Raw genomic sequence first — 21,973 nt, 5'->3', positions numbered from 1 at the left:
TTAACTTGGAGAGTGGAGAGAATTATATTTGAAAACTGATTCTAGATTCTTCTCTTTTGGTTTATAATTAGATTGTCACTTTAGTGCGTGCATAGTTCCATAGGTTAATATTAAAAAACTTTGTGCTCACATAGGGGAGTAGTCGGAGAAAAATATATTTAGAAACAGTTTTTAAAAGTTTGATCAAATAATAATTGATGTTCAAAGATATTTTTTAAATGAATTAGCCAAACACAAACTGTTTTTTACCAAAATTACTTTTCTGAAAAGTATTTTTTTTAAAAAAATACTTTCAAAATAAGTTGATTTTTGAAGTTTGGCCAAATAGGCTATTCTTAAACTGATGAGAGGCCCAAGATGGAATCATGGAATCATCCCGAATGAAAGTTTATGTACTCGTTTGTATGTTTAGAGTTTGAAAAAAAGTACCAACAATAAAGATGAAATTTTGTAGATTACGGCGTGTCAATGGGGCTTCAAGCACTCAAAATAAGTCAAAATTGAAATTGACTACTATGTGGGATCATATAGCCAACTTTTCATTGCGAATGATTTATTAGAGTAAACGTAAACAAATGTGATAGATTAATAAAATTGATCCGCTAATCATATACCGTCAACCCTGTTTAGCAGCTAGATAGCGAGCGAAAATCTTATGTGTTCGCACAAAATAAATAAGGAAGACACCAGTTGGTACGCGCATAAAACTCAGGACTAAACAAATTACACAACTGCCAGCTTCTATTTTGGAACAAAGGAACCGACAGAAACTAACTTGAGTGTAAATGTGAAAAGAAACAAGTGCAGATTGAGAAAGTAAACTAAGGAGTAAGGAACTTTTCAAATGATAGCCATTTGAGAAAATATCTCCAACCTCGTAGAAACCTTTTGAGGAAATAAATTGGCGGATTGACATTAAGAAATAAAATCAACTCCTCTATATCCCGCTTTCCATACGTAAGATTTTACTTATAAATTAAGTTTTTTTTTATGAATTAATCTTGTTGAATTTATTCATAGAGTAAATGTAATTTGGGGCATTTTCATATATACTCACTTTTGGGGCCACCATTGAAGTTATTGTTGCTCCAAAACACACAAGTAAGTATACGTGGTCGACAAGTAATAAAGTGATAAGTATAGTATCGTTCTCACGAGAACTTGCGATTAACTATTAACTAAAATAAACTCAATCAATTAATCTATTAAAATGACTTTGGTCGGTTTTTCGTCCGATTGTTTCACCGACTGAAGTCGGCCGGTCGATCGCAGTCGATTTTGGCCGAATTTCTAGTAGTGTAATCTAGAGTAGTAAACTAAGAAAGTAAAGGAAACAAGTCGGCAATATTAGAGGCGAATTCAATGGGAAAAAATATTCCAGAGTCATGGGCTAGCTAACAATCCTGTTGAGTCTTTCACTTAAATTGTCTAATTAATTTATCTAGTTTATTGATTGATAAGGTTAATATGACTCATAGTATTCTTCCGAAGTACTACTCGCCTAGTCAAGCTAACCTAATGCATATATTCCTATGAAATTAGGATTAACAAGAACGCTGTCATAACCCGAAATCCCCCACCGTCGGGACCGTGATGGCACCTAACATCCCACTTGCTAGGCAAGCCGACGTTAAAGTATTATGAAGTTAACTCTTATACATTGCAATAATTAACAGTAATTAAGCTATAACGAGTGCGGAATATTATAACAACTTTATCATTTACCACTTCCCGGATCTGGTGTCATAATTCACGAGCATTCTAGAATTTACTACAAGTAATAGTCTGAGAGAAGTACAACTGTTTGAATGAAAGAAACAGTAAAATAGAAAAGATAGACATGGACTTCAAGGTCTGTGAACACCGACAGATCTACCTTAAGTCTCCGGATAGCGGGTCCAACAGCTAAACTCTCGATCAACCCGAACCAGTACAAAAATCTGCACAGAAAGTGCAGAGTGCAGTATTAGTACAACCGATCCCATGCACTCGTAAGTGTCGAGCCTAACCTCGACGAAGTAGTGACGAGGCTAAGACAAGACACCTACAATCAAACCTGTACAATATAGCAGTGTATATGCAAATAACAGTAAAGAACTAAACAAGTAATATCGGGAGGAAAAAATATGCTGAGGGGTAATACGAGGTAAAGAGCTACATCAGAAGGATAACTTGAACAGTAGATACACTATGAACCAATGAACACAGCAAAGGAAAAGTGCACGGCATCACCCTTCATACTTTTACTCTCATCCTCATAATGAAATTAATAGAAATGGCACGACATCACCTTTCGTGCATTAACTCTCATAACATGGCACGATATCTCCCTTCGTGCATTACACTCACAATATGACACGACATCACTCTTCGTGCATTGCACTCACAAAATGGCACGACATCACCCTTTCGTGCATTAACACTCTCAACCTCACAGTCAATAGAAACGGCACGGCATCACCCTTCGTGCATTAACACTCTCCCTCACCAAAATAATGAACAATAACAGCAGGGAGATAGAAACAACAAGATCAGATCTTACTTCAACATATGGTTCCGCAATACCAACCTCAACTCGAATCAACACTCAATAAATACCAAAGTCTGTAAACATGATAAGAATGATCAACATCACAATTAACTCGTCTAAGCATGAATAACATGATCAAGGAAAGCAACAATTATAAGAATAAGACCCACCCGCATGCTATAACCCGACAACAAGGCATAGGTACTCATCACCTCACCTATACGTGGTACCCAATATCTAAACACGTAGCAAATAGACAAATAAGTCCTAATCCCTCAAGTCAAGGTTAACCACGACACTTACCTCGCTCCAACGGCCAAACTCAAACCTTAATCACATCTTTTCCTTTCCGACAAGCCTCCGAACCGATAGAATCTAGCAAATTACCAACCAAAAAATTCAATTTAAGCCTTAGGAACTTTCTACAATTGTAAAGAATTCAATTTAGGCCTTTTTTTTTTTAAAAGTCAACAAAAGTCAACACCCGGGCCCGCTTGGTCCAAACCCAAAATTCGGACCAAAACCCGATTACCCATTCACCCCCGAGCCCGGTTATATAACTGGTTTTGAAATCCGACCTCAATATGAGGTCTAAATCCCCAATTTATCAAATCCCTAGTTTCTACCCAAAAAAAACCCAATTCCACCATGAAAATCTTAAATTTTTAGGTTGCAATCTTAGGAAAAGTATTGAAAGATTTAAAGAAATTAGCTTAAGATCGCTTACCAATGATTTGGGGAAGAAATGTTCTTTGGAAAAATCGCCTCTTGTGCTTCTAGGTTTGAAAATATGGGAAATGAACCAAAACTCCCGTCTAAGTCCTATTTCATCAGCTACAGATGTCGCATTTGCGATTTGGGTTTCGCAAATGCGAAGTCCTTCACACCTTTGTTGTCTTCACAATTGCAAAGAATTGTTCGCAAATGCGAACTCTGGATGACCACAAATGAGACACTATCGTCACAAATGCGAAGGATGCCTTCCCCAAACCCACTTCGCAAATGTAAAGGTTATTTCGCAAATGTGAAACCTGCGTGGCCCAGCTTCTCTTCGCATTTGCGAGAAGCTTCGCAAATGTGAACCCCTCAGAGGTCGCAAATGAGATGCCTGATCTTGCAAATGCGAGATCAAAAGCCTACAACAAGATCAGTTACACCAGCAAATTTTACCAAGTCCAAATTCACTCTGAAGCCTATCTGAAACTCACCCGAGCCCTCGGGGCTCTAAACCAAAAGTGCACACTAGTCTAAAAATATCATACAAACTTGCTCGCTCGATTAAATCACCAAAATAACACCTACAACTACGAATTAAACACCAAATCAAGTGAGATTTTTCAAGAAAGCTTTGAAATTTTATTTTCACAACCGAACGTCCGAATCACGTCAAACCAACTCCGTTTCTCACCAAATTTCACAAACAAGTCATAAATGTGGTATTGGACCTATACCGAGTTGCGGAACCAAAATACGGATCTGTTATCCAAAAAGTTAAATTTTGGTCAAACATTTCAAATTCAATAAGCTTTTAACTTTCAAATTTCGATAAAGTCCGATATCTCGAGTTAGGGACTTCTAAATTCGATTCCGAGCATACGCCCAAGTCTCAAATCACGGTACGGACCTACCGGGACCGTCAAAACATAAATTTGGGTCCGTTTACCAAAAACGTTGACCGAAATCAACTCAAATGAAGTTTTTAGGTAAAATTCCTTATTTTTATCAGTTTTTAACATAAAAACTTTTCGGAAAGACGTCCGGACTGCGCACACAAATTTAGGAAGGCTAAATCATGATTTTTAAGGCTTCAGATCTCAGAATTAGGTTTCAAAATACGAGATGACTTATCGGGTCATCACAAACGCATTAATAATTCCCGTATAATAACCAAGCAAGGTGATTTAGTATATCCCTATCCTAACCACGAACCCATTCTCCAATGCCCAGGTTCAAGATCTTGCTCTATCCAATCCTATATGCAATCTAGAATTCCCTCTCTCGAGTTCAATCCTAGATTCGTAGATAGATCAAGCAATCAAATAGTTAAGCACAAGATTGAATAAATAAACTAATATGATAAAATAATAAGAACAATCCAAGTTTCAAACTACAATGTTCATGTAGCACCCACAACCCTTGAACTAATAAACTATGGGAATGAACGAAAAGAAGAGAAGAAAACTAGTTGGAAGCCTCCTCCAAACGTGATTTGTGTTCTCGTACGTAAATGTTCCTTCAAAATATGTTAGATATCCTTCAAATTGGATTTATGATCTCTTTTATATGAGTTGGGATCATGTAGCCAAAATAACCTTATTCCGAATGAAATAGAAAAAATTCCGCAAGGGAGGGTCGCGAGCGAGGCACTAGCCCAGCGCTGGAACCAGTGAGCTTTTCACGCTCAAATCCTTGCTTGCTGCCTAACTTTCAATTACTAAATTTATAAACCAACCAATCATAATGTAATGATTACTAACCAAGTAATCATGATGATTGAAAAATTATTATTTTTGCTCCAAAATTCCATCTTTTTCTCTCTAATATACCTACATTATCAATTAACACCCAAATAATTATAAAGCTCAATACTCAAGCTAAGTTGGGCATATACAATATAAAATACATCAAAAAGCGGTAAAAATATAGAGTAAATAATATCAAAACATATAAAAATACGCCCAACATCACCACCACACACTTAAACCCTTGCTTGTCCTCGAGCAACCAAAACTTTACTACTTCAACCACACAACTCAAGAGATCACATCATGAGGGATCATATAACCATTAAGCACACTATACCTATGACTATGGTTGATACAAACAATTAAGCATGTACATACACATTTTACACACTTCTCAACTTCTACATGCCCAAGGTTAAAAAAATTTAAAGCTTCAAACAGCCTACCCATAATCACCTCACCTTAAAGACTGACTCGTTGCCACTAAGCACTCTCGGCTTACACCTTACCCCAATAAGAGAAATTTAATAAATTCACCTATCCATTTTGAGATCACGTGCCCTCACTATAAAACAAGAGAAAAATAATTTACACACTCAATTCAAGAGATCAAATGTAATTCAAGTACTCCACACACAAGAACAAGAATTTACTCGCTCTCAAAAAGATATGCATGCGCATCCCAAGTTCGTACCATAAGCTTGCCCGTAGTGTAGGACTCGACTAATCTAAGCTTGCTAAAACTAGGATCAATTAGGACTTTATGGACTGTATAGAATAAGGAACGGGTAGGATACATTTGGTAAGAGTGACTAACCCTCCTAAGCACTTTTTAATGCAATACAACAATCAATTCGAGCGCAAACTTATCATAACCCAACCATTACATCAAGAGTAGACTGTTGTGATGACCTGATAGGTCGTTTTAAGTACTAGCCTTAATTTTTATATTTCGAAACCTCTCATCGATTTTTTTTTTATGTTTATTGATTTACGTGTGTGGTCCATGTCGCTTTTCAAAAAGCTTTTATGTAAAATTTTGAAGAAAATGTGATTTTTGACTTAAACTAAGGATAGAGTTGACCACAGTCAATCTTTTTGATAAACGACATCGGATCTGTGTTTTGACGATTATGGTAGGTTCGTATGTTTCAGAACTTCAGATTTTGAATCTGAAGTTGTCTGAAGGTGTATTGAAAAATTGAACAACTTAAGATTTCAGATTTTGAATCTGAAGTTGTATTGAAAAATTGAACTACTTAAGATTTGAATCTCTGAAGTTGCAATTGAAAGATAGAAGAACTTCATATTCGAAATTTGAAGTTGTTGTGAAGAGCTTGAACTACTTAAGATTTGAATTTCTGAAGTTGTAGTTGAAAGATTGGAGAACTTCAGATTTGATTTCTGAAGTTGCATTGAAAAGATTGAACTACGTCAGATTCGTGAAGGCACACTTTGCAAAGTTTTATGTAATGTGGGTATAAATTCAACGGTGACATCAAAAATGGATATATATGCAAGTCCTATAAGGGATAACTAAAATTTATCCTACTATTAATTAATATCCATAATCAAATATATGGGATACATACAATTTCATATTCTATCACGTAATTAGTATTCTTATCGTAACCAAATGACCCCTTAAGGCATATAACATGTGGATTATATACTTCAATGGTTTTTAACGTACATATCAGGTTGGGTATTTTGTAAATACTTTTCTAAATAAGTATGAGAGTAATTAATGTTAGGATCGATTATACTATAAATTGATAATTACATTACATAGAAGTGTATTAGTGATAATTAGCTTATACATTAATAATTACACTAAGTACAAGTGGATTAGCTGATGATTTATTGTAAATTGATAATCACACTACCTAGATGTGTATTTCATAGAAATATCCTTAAGATTATTTTGCAGTTTAGAATAATCATTGATAATTTCACTAAGTGAAATTGTATTTGTAATAATTATACTAAATAATAATATAGTAGTGGTAATTAGCTTATAAATTGATAATTACTCTAAGTAGAAATAAATTTGTGGTATCCTTAAGTAATATTAGTTATTGATTAGCCTATTCATTACTAATTACACTCTAATATAAGTGTATTAATGGTATCGACAAGAAATATTAGTGATTGTTTATCTTACAAGTTGATAATTACCGTAAGTAGAAGTGTAGTAGTGGTATGCTTAACTAATGTTATTAATTAATTAGCATATACATTGATAATACACTAAGTAGACGTGTATTATTTGTAATTAGTAAGTGTATTAGTTGTAATTAACTTATAGATTGGCATTACACTAAGTATAAGTGCATTAGTAGTATCCTTAACTAATGTTGGGTTCGATTAGATTGTAAATTGATAATTACATTACGTAAAAGTGTATCAGTGATAATTAATTAGCTTATAAATTAATAATTACACCAAAATTATGGGTCATTAATTTTAGTTTATATAATTACGTGTTAGATTCTAAATAATTATAAGTTTGATATTGATTCATGGTAATTTGTTAGTTAGAATTTTATTACTTGTGAATTGTGATTTTTTTAATACAGTATAATATTTATAAGTGAGAAAATTATTTTAGAATTTAATCATTAAGTTACACAATTATTTTTAAAAATAAGTTTCCTTAGGCAATGTTATGTCATGCAAAACACCTAATTTAGCCATTTTCCTCTTTTCTCTTTCTCCGCCTCACTGCTCCTACGGCGAATCCCCAAGTTTCACCGGCGTCGTCGGCACTCAATTCAAGCGGCCATCGTTGTCGTCGGCGGCGGCAATCCAAGCGGCAATCGTCGGCGCTCAGGATCCACTCTATCTCCGGTAAGTTTTCTTTTTCTTCGACCTCTCTAACTGATTTTAGAGATGCATTTTTCATGGTTGACTTTGGATTGTAAGCCGAGTTTCTGGGGTTGTTTTAAATTGGAAGAGAGCTAGTTTTGAGGGTAGTTTGAGGTCGTTTTTGGGTGGTTTGAAACTGTTTTTTCAGCTGTGTTTTTGGGCATTTTTTACTAAAATTTGAGGCAGAATTTCAGGTGTGTTTAGGGACTGTTTTGGGAAGGTTTTGGGGTTCATTAAATTTGTCTCAATTTGCTAAACAACTCCGCAAAAATAAGAGCTCTGAGCTTCATGATGAAATTGAATATGTGTTGATTTGAAAAATTAATTGGGAGCCTTTTTTCCAAGTCTTAAAATTTTGTTTCTTTCTAACAATAGTCTTAAAAGTTGATGCTTTTGCCCTCTGTTTAAAAGTTGATCGCTTTGTTGAGATTAGGCATATGTATGCACATGCACGTGCTTTCTTGGCATGCTCCTTTATGATTTTGTTAAAGACTTTTTGTTTTAATTCATGTTATCCATAATGAATTAAGAGGAGATTGGTAATTATTTAAAGATCTCAGTCTTGAATTTTTCTAACATTACTTGAATTTATTAACTCTTTTTGTTTCATTTGCAGGAAGTTGTTCTTAAGAGACCCATGAAACGTGATGAGGTTTGGAAGAAGAAGTCGGGGAAGAAGCATGAGTTGAGCCACAGGCTGAGAAGACTTATGTAAGATCAAGATTAACTTAAAATTTTATTTATAATAATTGTTTATATACTAAATTTCATTTTTAATGTAGAATCGGTATAAACAAGCATTGGAAGAGCTCACTAGGAGTCAACCGACCGATGAGCAAGGCCAGCCAATCATGCCATCGGAGGAAGAAACTCTCCCATATTGGATGTAACGACCCGACTGGTCGTTTTGAGCATTTGCACATCGCTCGGTAGTTTACAGGCTTGAGTAGCTCTGTATGATGTATTTTGACTTGTGTGAATCGTCGGTTTTGGTTTTCAGGTTATTCGAGACTAATTTAGAAGAATGATTCTCAACTAGGGAGCTTTAAATTTGAAAGAGTTGACCAAGTTTGAGTATTTAGCATTTGACCTCAGATTGGAATTTTGATGGTTCCGGTAGGTCCGTTGGGTGATTTTGGGCTTAAAAGCGCGTCCGGATTATGATTTGGAGGTCTGTAATGGAATTTGACTTGAAATGGCGAAAGTTAAATTTTTTAAATGTTTGACCGAGAGTGGACTTTTTGATATCGGATTCGGATTGTGATTTTGGAAATTGGAATAGTTTCGTTATGTTATTTGGGACTTGTGCGCAAAATTTGAAGTCATTCCGGATTGATTTGCTATGTTTCGGTACGAGTTATTGAATTTGAAAGTTCAAAATTTATAGATTTTGATTTGAGGTGCGATTCTTCATTTCGATATTGTTATGCGTGATTTGAAGCCTCGAGTAGGTCCGTGTTATGTTATTGAACTTGTTGATATATTAGGACGGGGTCTCGAGTGGCTCGGATGAGTTTTGGACGAGGTTCAGATCATTTTACTTCATGTTGTTGTTGCTGGTTCTGGTGTGACCACACCTGCAGCTGGTTTGTGCAGGTGCGATGGTCGCAAAAGTGACAAAGGGGTCGCAGGATCGAAAATAGTGCTGGGTGAGGAAGACCGCAGAAGCGGAGATTTGGGCGCATATGCAGATGCGCAGGTGCGAGGTGATGGAGCGCATGAGCGAGATATTTCGCAAGTGCGGATGGTGGCTCGCACCTGTGATGTCGCAGAAGCATATATGTTGTCCGCAGGTGCGAGGGTCGAGTCCTCAACTGATTCTACAGAAGCGGAGGTTATGTCACAGAAGCAACACCGCAGAAGCGGCTAATGTGTCGCAGGTGCGAAAATGCTGACAGAAGCTATAAATCGAGGTTTTGGTTCTTTCTTCATATTTTGTGATGTGGGACTCGGATTGAGGCGATTGTTGGAGCAATTTTCATCATAAGGATTGGGGTAAGTATTCTCTACTCAGTTTTTGGCTATATTTCATGAATCTACTTTCGTTTTGGGTAATTGGATTGTGAATTTTAAAGAGGAAATTGGGGGTTTTGGCCTAAAGTTTCATAATATAAATTTTTGAGTTTTGAGCCGCGAATTGGAGTCGGATTTGAGTGAAACTAGTATGGTTGGACTCGTAATTGAATAGGTTGTTGAATGTTATAAATTTTATCGGGTTTTGAGGTACGGGCCCGGGTTGGACTTTTGGCCGATTTTGGTCTTTTGATTCAAGATTTGATCTTATTCGACCGAGATTGGTTCCTTTAGCATTATTTGATGTATTTGAGTTATTTTTGGTTAGTTTCGAGCAGTTCGGAGGTCGGAACACGCGGGATGGCATTTTGGAGCATCGCTTGGCTTGCTCAGTGTTGGAATTGGCTTGTTCGAGGTAAGTCACTCTTCTAATCTTACTGCTGAGGGTACGAAACCCCGAATTACGTGTTATGTGATTGGTATTGAGGTGATGCACATGCTAGGTGACGAGCGTGTGGGCGTGCACCCTGTGAATTGTGACTCCGTTATTTCTATGGCACTGTATAATGGCCCTATTTTTGTTGATATCTGTGTTATCACTATGTGATAAAATAACTGAGCTGTCAATCATAATAAATATCATATTTAGGCTTTATGCTGATATTGCTAGGACCCATAGTGATCGTTTCTTGCAGTCATCTCACTGATTTCATTGATATTTTACACTCAGTCATATTCATGCATTCATATCATATCTCAGTCGTTATTTATTGATACATCATATCATTGTTGTCGGGCTAGTTTCATGACATTGTGAGCCCGTGAGTGAGACTGGAAAGATTGATGACTGAGTGAGGCCGGGGGCCTGTTTGTGAAGATATCGATACTATAGCACGTGAGTTGTCCGTGCGGATCTAGATATTGATACTATAGCACGTGAGTTATCCGTGTGGATCCAGATATTTATATTATGTCATGTGAGTTGTCTGTGCAGCACGTGAGTTGTCCATGCGAATCATAGCACTTGGTCTGTAAGAGCCCCTCCGGAGTCTGCACACCCCCAGTTAGCACAGTCGACTATATATATGTGGATCGAGTTGCATGCCGCAACGGGCCTTATGGTCATATATGAATCGGGCTGCATGCCGCAACAGGTATTGTACAATGCTGAGTGATTGAGTGTGCTGAGCATTGAGCATAGTGAGAGAGAATGCGAGACAGTGAGATTGAGTACTCTGAGAGTGTGAGTACATGAGCTCATCATTGATATGTATTGCATTTGACATGCGTACTTGAGATACATGCATAAAGATGCATTTCCTTCTACTACCCGGTGTAGGTAACATTTATGATTTTACCTATTTCTTGACATGTAGGTGTAAACACGTAATTTCCTCATGCTATTTGAAAATGAAACATCTTACTTATTATTGAAAGGAGTTTTGGGAAAAATCACAGTTTTTACGCTTACTCGAATTTTGACATTTTCGGTAAAAGATTTGGGTTTTCACTAAGATACTTGAAAAGAAATGCCTATTTTTCTGGAACTGTGAACGATCTGATCATTTTATTTCTGAGATATCTCTTTTATTACTTGTACTATATTGTTATGAACTGTGGTGGAAATATTGGTGTTGAATCCGACCTTCGTGTTAGCTCGTCACTACTTTCAACCTAAGGTTAGGTTTGTTACTTATTGAGTACATGGGGTCGGTTGTACTCATACTACACTTCTACATCTTATGTGTAGATATTGGCTGCTGATGTTGTGTTCGATAGGAGCCGGATTTGAAGATATACCTACATCCCGGTTGTAGCTGCCCCTTGTTCATGGTAGATTTAGATCTATAAAACTATGTTTATGTACTTTTCAAATAGATGATGTATTTATTTCATTTCAGCTTTGTAATTTCTATTCTTAGAAGCTCATGATTTGTACTACCAGCTCTTGGGGAATATATTAGATTCATATATTTCTTTACTTAATTGCTTTATTAAATTGTTATTGGAATTGGTTGTGGTTAATTGGCTTACCTAGCGGGTTGGGTTAGGTGCCATCACGACTAGTCGAATTTTGGGTCGTGACAAGGTGGTATCAGAGCTCTAGGTTTATAGGTTCTACGAGTCATGAACAAGTGTCTAGTAGAGTCTTGTAGATCGGTATGATGACGTCCATACCTATCTTCGAGAGGCTACAGGACATTTAGGATATACTTCCCATCTTTCTTTCCTTATCGTGCAACATTGATTCAACTTGAAGCGTAACTCTTTTGAATTCCTTCCACGCATTCGTATGCCCCTGTGAGTGCTCGGTATTGGCTGCGTGCCGGCAGCTTGTGGTTCCATGGTTGAGGTGCGAGATGTGATTTTGGCATGCTGATGAAGGGCCAGTCTAGAGGACTTGAGGCCGGGTTTCGACTGTAGCTTGCGCACGAAGATTTCGGTTGTGTGAGCACGTGCCTTTGGGACTTATATGTACGGTAGTGTCCCTATTAGTGGAATTTATGATTGGATGACTATGTGGTGAGTATGATGTGACTGCAGGATGTGTTTAGATTGTTCGAATATGACGAGAAGAGGGATCTCTCATGTATGGTAGTGTACCTATTAGTCGAATGTGATGTAGAAGGGACTCTGGGGTGTCTGATTTCTGTCTTGATTTGGTGTATGGTCTCGCGTTATGGGTGTATTGAGGGATCTCTCATGTAGTTAAGTTGTGGAGTGAAGTAGATTCTCATGGCTTGTTAATGAGTTCAGAATCGAGAAGATTAAGTTATTGTGTAGTAGTCGTGACTCTGGAAGGGTGTAAAGAGATGTTAGTTTGGGGCAAAGCATGGGTTATCCCCTGTGGGTTGTCCTGAGGTTGTGTGATCCCTATGTTATATTGTAGAGAGTTCCCTTTTGCCAGTGAATTATATGTGTTACAATTTGAGGTTGGATCGCTTATGGGAGTTGACTTGGCTGTTACTAGGGTAAATGCGAAGAGGTACTATGTGGGTTGTGTACGTGAGCTTATGGAGGATTCAGTTGAATTTCACTATGGTATTGTGGTAGTACTAGAGTATGGGCATTGTGAGTTATCGGGTGTTTAAATTTATGGCACTTTAGGAGTATAGAAAAATCATGAGATGAGTGAGCTGTTCTTTCTGAAGGATTTAATGGAATCTCACTGTGGTATTATGGTAATAATGGGATATGGTTATTGTAAGTAATCAGATGCTTTATCCCATGGCTTTGAGTCAAGTGGGGGAGTTTGCTATCGACGAGTTGATTACATGGTTATGTGTTGTATTGGTTTCGGTTCGGGGTATACTGGTGAATCAGTTATGACTTGCAGAGGTCGAGATTGAGGATGACTCGGGTAAAGGGATTTCTAGATACGGGTTGTATTACACTCTATGGGTATATGTGAATCATGAAATGATTGAGTGGTTATTCATGAAAGATGTAGTGTGTATGGAGTAGGAATTTGCTTGGTCGCATTAAGGTGGGGTTACTCCTTTGGGTGTCATCGTGCCAATGGGGCACCAGTCGTTTGGCCCATTTGGGGCAGTGCAATTGAGATTTGAGCATAGTGGATGACTCTCGAGAATGGTTCTAATGGATTCAGGAATTATATGTAGCAATTGGGAAGTATCAAGATTTGTATATGGCTATAACTGGGAGTTGCATTGAACGGTGTCAAGACTTGTGGCATTTTATATCATTGTGGATTGCGCATTTCAGTATCAAGAAGGTGAAGGAAACTGTTTTAGGTTCACATAAGGTCTCTTTAGACTGGGTGTCTCAATTGTGGGGCCTTGGGGTGCTTAAGAGGGAAGTCAGCGACTTATGGGCCTTAGGGCGTTGTGATTTTATACTAGGGTCTCTAGTGTGGTAAATTTTGGTTCAGGACCGTGGTGTTCCAGCAAGGAGAAGTATCAATTTGAAGGCAATTTGGAAGGGACTTGGAGAAATAGGATAGCATGGTAGTAGGTTGGATCAACACAGTGATAGATATGATCGGTTCTTTGGGTACTTATGATGTGGCTAGTCTCCACTTGTGGCAATGCTTTTGGGTTTTGGCGACCTGCGTGGCTGGGTTGAGTCAGAGAGATTCAGTTCTGATAGCTTGGTTATGTGCAAATGGACTTCGAAGGGCTCTCAATGGTTTCTACCACGGTTCAAGGAGTATATTTCCTATTGGCATGAGGAGCATATGGTGCATAGTGATTTTCTCCTGGATGGAATCAAATGGAAGGTCCTTAGCTAATTGAATATGTAATTGCTTGTTACTCGGAGTGGATTATGAAGTCCCCATAGTTTTTTTCATATGATGGCATGGTATATGCGGTGTGTAGTGTGGGATTGTGATTTGCGTGAGTGGGATCACAGTTCTGTTTGGAAAGGAAGGTCATAAAATTCATAGGCAACATGGACGGTTTCAGATGACTAGGTAAGATATTACTATTTGGTATGGCTTGATGAGAGTATACATTTCAGAAGGGGCAATGTGTTTTGATGTATGAATACTTCACTGGTACTGCGACACTCTTCCGGTTGATCGACTGCTGACAGTCAAATTTTTCCATATGTCACGGAAGAATTTTAGAAGTATTCCTCGTAGGATGATCGTGTATGAGAGATGTGTTAGACATTCGGGAGGTGGAGATGGAATCAGAAATGGTGATTCGTGTGTTCTATGGATTTGGAGACTGGGAGTTCTCAGGAGCAGACTGTTTCATAGTTGTGGACTGTGAAGTCGTGGCCGAATCTAGCCAGATGATAAAATGTTTTATGATTCAGTCAATTGTAGTCTTTCATGGGTTTATTTATCTATTTGTGGGTGCCTAGAGTTGATTTTAGGGTCCGTTGGTAGTCCCAATTAGGATGTGTATTCTACACCGAGTTGGATTGGTTGGTTCCATAATGCTATTATTGAGTGATGTGTCATTCAGTTGTTGCTAAGCTTATTCGTGTCCTGAAATGATCTATGAGTTACTCTTTTATGCTATGAGGAGTTGTGATTCGTTGGTCATAAGCACACCTGGTGCGGTTCTATTTGGGCTTTATAGTAGAATTTGAGCGAGATGAGTAATTGGGTATTGCATGGTTGATGGCGTATGAGTTATGTTCTTTCGGGTTTTGCGTGGCATTGTGTCGTCTGCTTCTCCGTGGTTATGGTAATGTACTTTGAGTACTTGATGTCGGATTGCGCGTGGTTATTGATTTTGAGCATGGTGGCTGAGGTATTTCATATGGATCAGTGTTTGGATGGGGTCGCGCATTGCGGTAGAGTTATGTTGAGATATGATCCTTGGTGTTAGATTCGTGTGTTATGGTTTTACGGTGTGTGATGGGTTCTTAGCATTGCGTCGGGTGGTACCCGTCGAGCTTGCAGGACGATTCTCTTATTTGAGTCATTTTCGTGATTGAGTACATCTGGAATGTTGCTTATTGGTGCACAGATTGCACGGGTTGTGGCTTTAGTTAGTATTGGTGTGGCATGTCAGTAGAGTAGCTAGTATTTGATAAGATGAAGTCGTCGGATCTACGATGGGTGTTATCAGATTTGATTGTGGTAAATTTGGAAGGATAATATCTAAATTCGGCTTAGAAATTTGCTATGTTTCTTGTCGAAGGAGAGGGAGCTCCATGACTTGTGGATCTGATGAATGGTTACGAGTTTCTGCGTGTTTCTTTCATCATCGGTAGTGTACAAAGATTTTAGAATGGAGTCTTGTTTGATATGAGGTTTATTACCGGCATTGGGTTATTTTGAGCAGCTGCTGTAATTAGAAATCATTGCTTCGAGCATCTGAGCTATGTGGTATTTGAGTTTTGAGTATTTGAGTTATGGTTACGGATTTTAGTACAGCTTGTTCATACTTATATAGTGTGTAGGTTGCGCGATTCAGATCTATAAGAAATTTTGGATGTTAGAAATTGGATTCTAAGGCTTGTGGGCTAGGTTGAATTAAGACATTATAGTTATGTGGTGTTATCAGACCTATATGGGATAGGGTGATGTGGGGTCACCCCCGGGTATATGCATGGTAAGGTTACACGACGCTTTGATGGCTTTTGGAACAACTCTTGGCATGTTCGAGGACGAACGCATGTTTAAGTGGGGGAGGATGTAACGAACCCACCAGTCGTTTTGAGCATTTGCACATCTCTCAGTAGTTTATAGGCGTGAGTAGCTCCGTATGAGGTATTTTGAATTGTGTGAATCGTCGGTTTTGATTTTCAGGTTATTCAGGATTGATTTAGAAGAATGATTCTCAACTAGGGAGCTTTATATTTGAAAGAGTTGACCAAGTTTGACTTTTTAGCATTTGACCTCGGATTGAAATTTTGATGGTTCCGATAGGTCCGCTGGGTGATTTTGGACTTAGAAGGGCGTCCGGATTGTGATTTGGAGGTCAGTAGTGGAATTTGGCTTGAAATGGAGAAAGTTAAAATTTTGGAAAGTTTGACCGGGAGTGGACTTTTTGTTATCAGATTCATATTGTGATTCCGGGAATTGGAATAGATTCGTTATGTTATTTGGGACTTGTGCGCAAAATGTGAAGTCATTCCGGATTGATTTGCTATGTTTCGGCATGAGTTATTGAATTTGAAAGCTCAAAGTTCATAGATTTCGATTTGAGGTGCGATTCGTCATTTCGATATTGTTATGCGTGATTTGAGGCCTCGAGTAGGTTCGTGTTATGTTATTGGACTTGTTGGTATATTCGGACGGGGTCCCGAGTGGCTCGGATGAATTTTGGACGAGGTTCGGATCATTTTACTTCATGTTGCTATTGCTAGTTCTGGTGTGACCGCACCTGCAGCTGGTTTGTGCAGGTGCGATGGTTGCAGAAGCGACTAAGGGGTCGCAAGAGCGTAAATAGTGCTGGGTGACGAAGACAGCAGAAGCGGAGATTTGGGCGCATATGCGGATGCGCAAGTGCGAGGTGATGGAGCGCAGGAGCGAGGTATTTCGCAGGTGCGGATGCTGACTCGCACCTGCCATGTCACATAAGCGGATATGTTGTACGCAGGTGCGAGGGTCGAGTCCTCAACTGATTCTTCAGAAGCAGAGGTTATTTCGCAGAAGCGACGCCATAGAAACGGCTAATGTGTCGTAAGTGCGAAAATGCTGGCAGAAGCTATAAATCGAGGTTTTGGTTCTTTCTTCATATTTTGAGATGTGGGACTCAGATTGAGGCGATTGTTGGAGTAGTTTTCATCCCAAGGATTGGGGTAAGTGTTCTCTACTCAGTTTTTTGCTATATTTGATGAATCTACCTTCGTTTGTTGTAGTTGGATTGTGAATTTTAAAGAGGAAATTTAGGGTTTTGGCCTAAAGTTTCATAATATGAATTTTTGAGTTTTGAACATTGAATTGGAGTCGGATTTGAGTGAAACTAGTATGGTTGGAATCGTAATTGAATGTGTTGTTGAATTTTGTAAATTTTGTCAGGTTCCGAGGTGCAGGCCCGAGTTGGGATTTTGGCCGATTTTGGGCTTTTGATTCAAGATTTGATCTTTTTTTATCGGAATTGGTTCCTTTAGCATTGTTTGATGTATTTGAGTTGTTTTGGTTATTTTCGAGCCGTTCGGAGGTCGGAACACGCGGGATGGAATTTAGGAGTATCGCTTGGCTTGCTCGGTATTTGAATTGGCTTGTTCGAGATAAATAACTCTTATAATCTTAGTGTTGAGGGTACGAAACCCCGAATTACGTGTTATGTGATTGGTATTGAGGTGACGCACATGCTAGGTGACAGGCGTGTGGGCGTGCACCCTGTGAATTGTGACTCCGTTGTTTCCACGGCACTGTATAGTGGCCCTATTTTGGTTGATATATGTGTTATCACCCTGTGATAAAATAATTGAGCTTTCAATCATGCTAAATATCATGTTTAGGCTTTATGCTGATATTGTTAGGACCCATAGTGGTCGTTTCTTGCTGTCATCTCACTGATTTCATTGATATTTTGTACTCAGTCATATTCATGCATTTATATCATATCTCACTCTTAGTTATTATTTATTGATACATCATATCATTGTTGTCAGGCTAGTTTCATGACATTGTGAGCCCGTGAGTAAGACTGGAGAGATTGATAACTGAGTGAGGCCGGGGACCAGTTTGTGAAGATATTGATACTATAGCACGTGAGTTGTCCGTGCGGATCCAGATATTGATACTATAGCATGTGAGTTGTCCGTGCGGATCCAAAAATTGATATTATGACAAGTGAGTTGTCTGTGCAACACGTGGGTTGTCCGTGCGGATTATAGTGCTTGGGCTATAGGAGCCCCTCCGGAGTCTGCACACCCCCGGTGAGCGCAGTCGACTATATATATGTGGATCGGGTTGCATACCGCAACAGGCCTTATGGTCATATATGGACCGGGCTGCACGTCGCATCAGGTATTGAACATCGCTTAGTGATTGAGTGTGCTGAGTATTGAGCATAGTGAGAGAGAATGCGAGATAGTGAGATTGAGTACTCTGAGAGTGTGAGTACATAAGCTCATCATTGAGATGCATTACATTTGACATGCGTACTTGATACATGCATAGGGATGCATTTCCTTCTACTACCTAGTGTTGGTGACATTTATGATTTTACCTGTATATTGACATGTAGGCATAGAGACGTACTTTCCTCATGCTATCTGAAAATGAAACATCTTACTTATTATTGAAAGGAGGTTTGGTAAAAATCAAAGTTTTCAAACTTACTCATATTTTGGCATTTTCGGTAAAAGATTTGGGTTTTCACTGAGATATTTTAAAAGAAATGCCTATTTTCTGGAATTGTGAATGAACTAAGCATTTTATTTCCGAGATACCTCTTTTATTACTTGTACTATGTTGTTATGAACTGTGGTGGAAATATTGGTGTTGGACCCGACCTTTGTGTTAGCTCGTCACTACTTTCAACCTAAGGTTAGGTTTGTTACTTATTGAGTACATGCGGTCGGTTTTCACTAAGATACTTGAAAAGAAATGCCTATTTTCTGGAACTGTGAATGAACTAAGCATTTTATTTCTGAGATACCTCTTTTATTACTTGTACTATGTTGTTATGAACTGTGGTGGAAATACTGGTGTTGGACCCGGCCTTTGTGTTAGCTCGTCACTACTTTCAACCTAAGGTTAGGTTTACTACTTATTGAGTACATGGGGTTGGTTATACTCATACTACACTTCTGCACCTTATGTGCAGATGTTGGCTGTTGATGTTGTTGTGTTCAATGGGAGCCGGATTTGAAGATGTACTTGCATCTCGGTTGTTGCTGCTCCTTGTTCATGGTAGCTTTAGATCTATAAAACTCTGTTTATGTACTTTTCAAACAGACGATGTATTTATTTTATTTCAGCTTTGTAAATTCTATTCTTAGAAGCTCATGATTTGTACTACCAGTTCTTGGGGAATATATTAGATTCAGATATTTCTTTACTTAATTGCTTTATTAAAATGTTATTGGAATTGGTTGTGGTTAATTGGCTTACCTAGCGGGTTGGGTTAGGTACCATCACGACTAGTCGGATTGTGGGTCGTGACAAGGTAGTATCATAGCTCTAGGTTCTACGAGTCATGAGCAAGTGTCTAGTAGAGTCTTGTAGATCGGTATGATAATGTCCATACCTATCTTCGAGAGGCTACAAGACATTTAGGATATACTTCCCGTCTTTCTTTCCTTATCCTGCGACATTGATTCATCTTGAAGCGTAACTCATTGATTCAGCAGTGGTTCGGGGTTTGGTAAGTGAATTTGTAACAATGTAAATGTTCATAGTAGTCAGAAGTATTTGGAGTTCAAAATGATGTGGAAGAGCTTCTTAATCAAAATCTTTAGGATTTCAAAAGGAAATGATTCAGCTATATAAGTTATCACCTACTGTTGCCAAGAATCATAAGCGTTTCAAAGGTAGTTTAAGTCATCACCTACTGTTGCCAAGAATCTTATGATTTGCAAAAGCAGTATTTGCTTGGCCTAGTCTCATTTAGGAAAGGAAATTTTATTTAGAATTGGGATCCACGAGACAGTACATCTTATGATACAATTATTTGGTAAGTATTTTTTTTCTTTAGGGTCACATTCTGTGTATGGTTCAAGAGGTGAAATCTTTTAGCTCATTGCTAGACTTTCTCGGAAGGTAGCTAAGATATTATATAGTTGGAACTTGTGATTCATTTTCAAAAAAATATAAAATTTTATTCTAATTGTGCACTCTGCACATAATTGTGCAGATCTAATGGTGCACTTCTTTTGGTGGTAGAGGCAAATTATGCAAGCAGAACTGATGATAAAAGAAAAGTTCAAAAGCTTAAAGAGTTTATTTGCTGGAGAACTTTTTCTGGTTACTTTTTATGAAGTTAGGTGCTGAATTATTTTGAAGTTAGGTGCCGAAGTTGGGATATCCGCCACTGTGCAAAGTGAGGACCTTGAGGAGATGTGGCGAACGATTCAACGACTTTTTAGGAACTATGTGGATGAACAAGAAAGAAGAAAGCATGAAGAGAAGATTAAGACCGCATTTAGGAATGACATCAACTCCCTCAAGGCTCAACTGAACCACTTAATCGGCATGCCCTGCTCTCCACCAAAAAGCCACATTTATAAAAAGGATGAAAGTGATGAAAACAATATAAATGATGATGAAGATAAGGGGGAATCCGAAGATGAGGAGTGGTTTTATATTTGGTTGGATTGTTGTTTAGTTGGATGTTGACTTTGAATATTACATTTTGAAGTTTGGTTGGATAGTTTAGATGTTTGATGGGATAATTTGGATGTTTGGATAGTTTATAAAGTGTGAAGAGTAGTACTATTTTTATATCAGATTCCATGGCTGCTTTTAGTTATTTTTCTTTCTTTCTAATCCTTTTATTTTTATTTTTTACCTCTCACACCCCTTACCCGACCTCTTTTACTTTCTTAATTACCAATTGGTCCTTTTCTACACTCATCTGGAAATTAATTGAGAGATTCCCTAAATCTATTTCCCCAACTACCCACTAGAACCTCTGTTAATTACCATTCATCATCACCCTAAGTCTGACCAAATGGCTTTCAGTATCAAGCTTCAATCCAACTAAAGAACAGAATAAAATCAAAATAAAATAATAATTAAAAAAAGATAGAAAAACTCAACAACAAGACTAAACCACTGAACAATTATTATGCGACTATAGAAATGAACTAAATCCAACAGATAATGATGAACACAACATGCGTATTAATTACTGAAATAGTTTATCTCTATATGAAATCCTAAGGTGTTTAATCTTAAAATTTGGAAGCTAATTACAAAATTGAGAAACTGAATAGCCTATTGTAATAATTAACTTCAAACAAGTTGAGCACCAAACATACTTTCTTGACAGAAATGGAGTAAAAGAGAGATAGGAATGAGGATGCAACTGAAACTTAAAGAAACGAGATGAGAATCATACATATTGGACTTGAACCAATCGGAGCAACAAAAATAGAGCAATTGGAGAGGAAACTTGCCAGTCAACGGGATTTGATATGATACCTGTGGCCATAAAATGAACCATAACTTACGTCAATCAATTACACTCATCAAGAGAAACCAATTAACGTAGGTTTCAAGTCCGAAATTTCTAGATTTACTAAACAACGTAATTGAAGAGTTTTTAGGAGAGATGGACTAGAGATTAAAAAATAAGAAGGGTGAGAGGATTATAGGGTAATAATTCATGATGGTTTGGAGGTGGCTCGCCGCCGTGGGCGATTTTCGGCGCCGACTTTGGGTGGAGAATGAGAGAGACGGGAAGAGTGTTTGAGAGGTCTTTGGGGGGTAGGGGGTCTGTTAGGAAATTTTTAAGGGGGGAGGCTATTGAGTTCCAAACCGTTGGATCAAAAGAGATGAAGGGCGGTGATGAATTCAACACCAAAATGGCGTCGCTCAGCCGTTGATAATGGCTTGGACCGGATAAAGGGATTGGGTTGGGGCAGTGTTGAGAGGTAATTCGGCCATCCAATTTGGCCCCGGATGTAACATGAGCAGCCCCTTCTTTGTTGTTTTAAGCTTAGCCATAACCCAATTTTGCACAATTGGCCTATTTATCTAGTTTGACCAATATTA

General features: G+C 38.1%; 1 long non-coding RNA gene across 1 annotated transcript; it reads right to left on the bottom strand.

Annotated features, from left to right (window-relative positions):
• Nucleotides 1–1,701: 1,701 nt before the first annotated feature.
• LOC107780351 (uncharacterized) lies at nucleotides 1,702–21,907 on the bottom strand. The gene is made up of 2 exons (XR_001646800.2): nucleotides 21,318–21,907; nucleotides 1,702–1,940 (listed from the first exon to the last, which is right to left on the bottom strand). It is a non-coding gene; the product is annotated as an uncharacterized LOC107780351 (long non-coding RNA).
• Between the last annotated feature and the right edge of the window lie 66 nt (nucleotides 21,908–21,973).

Source organism: Nicotiana tabacum, chromosome 24, assembly GCF_000715075.1.
Source record: "Nicotiana tabacum cultivar K326 chromosome 24, ASM71507v2, whole genome shotgun sequence".
NCBI classification, from domain to species: domain Eukaryota; kingdom Viridiplantae; phylum Streptophyta; class Magnoliopsida; order Solanales; family Solanaceae; genus Nicotiana; species Nicotiana tabacum.
This window is presented reverse-complemented; position numbering and strand designations above follow the sequence as displayed.